At 40.1% G+C, this 785-nt stretch overlaps 1 protein-coding gene across 3 annotated transcripts in view; it reads left to right on the top strand.

Moving 5' to 3' along the window:
- rab6ba (RAB6B, member RAS oncogene family a) overlaps positions 1–785 on the top strand; it is a 40,623-nt gene that overhangs the window by 34,102 nt on the left and 5,736 nt on the right. The window lies entirely within an intron of this gene.

Here is a 785-nt window from a genome sequence, read left to right as displayed (position 1 = left end):
TCCACCACGATAAGGTGATGGTTCCCGGAGAGAAAATCAGGGAATTGTTTCAGATATTGTTTCCGCACTCTGACATGTGACTTTTTTATGTTACAACATAGGTCTTAAATTTAATTCATAATGGTCTTAAATTTTAATTAGTAAAACCAGCAGAAAACCTGACATTCAAGTGCTCATGTGTGTTCATTCCTTTGGACTTACTCATCTAAACATTGCTCCGTATCGCTACTAGTGCTCAAATACCTGTGTAGGTCTATGCTGCCACAACCAGCATCTGACCAAGACTGAATTGTGCATGTGTTTATTCCTTTAAGTGACATTTAATCAGTACCTCTCATGCTTGGAGAAATGTGTGTGTGTGTTCCAGATACAAAGCGAAGGCAGCCAGGTTCAACAACAGTGATTTGTCTCTGAACAGATGTTTGTGGTCGGAAACAATGACTGTCTGTTAAGTTAATAAGTAGTGAGCTGTTTTGTGTCTGTCAGTGAACGGTGTGGCTGGCAGGCGCCTCTCTCAGCCCGAAGCAGCGCAGACAGAGGAGGCTTTTCTTAAAAGCAAAGGTCCCAGTACTGCCCCACTGTTAAGCTGTGTCACCCCTCAAGCAGTTGTAAGCTTTCAGCCATCAGTTTCTCCATCTTTCATCAGAACTAATAAGTTGTGTAATAAGACTACCTGTTGACAGTGTTTTTTTGAACATTGAATAATCAAATCAAATACACATCATTAAATAAACTGGCTTTTTTGTGTTTAGCCAAAATTTAGATGAATGCAGACATGTTTCATG

Source organism: Etheostoma spectabile, chromosome 9 (genome assembly GCF_008692095.1).
Source record: "Etheostoma spectabile isolate EspeVRDwgs_2016 chromosome 9, UIUC_Espe_1.0, whole genome shotgun sequence".
Lineage (NCBI taxonomy): Eukaryota > Metazoa > Chordata > Actinopteri > Perciformes > Percidae > Etheostoma > Etheostoma spectabile.
The sequence above is the reverse complement of the archived record's forward strand: the minus strand, read 5'-3'. Positions and strand labels throughout refer to the sequence as shown.